Here is a 311-nt window from a genome sequence, read left to right on the forward strand (position 1 = left end):
ACAAGGATCATGCAGGACTTTGAAAGTGACACGTATTTTCCAGAAATTGATTTGGAGAAATATAAACTTCTGCCAGAATACCCAGGTTTTCTCTCGGATGTCCAGGAGGAGAAAGACATTAACTACAAATTTGAGGTATATGAGAAGAATGATTAATATGAAGGGTGTTCTGGTTTATTTTAAATTGTTCCCCTCCCTCTGAAAAAAGTATTTTCACTTTAGAAAAAAAAGACTTTTGCTGACTTTAGATTTATGGATAAGTACTTCCAAGCAACGTGTTTTTATTCCCCACTAATCTTGACTGTATCAGA

This window comes from Mandrillus leucophaeus, unplaced genomic scaffold (assembly GCF_000951045.1).
Source record: "Mandrillus leucophaeus isolate KB7577 unplaced genomic scaffold, Mleu.le_1.0 Scaffold1626, whole genome shotgun sequence".
Taxonomy (NCBI): domain Eukaryota; kingdom Metazoa; phylum Chordata; class Mammalia; order Primates; family Cercopithecidae; genus Mandrillus; species Mandrillus leucophaeus.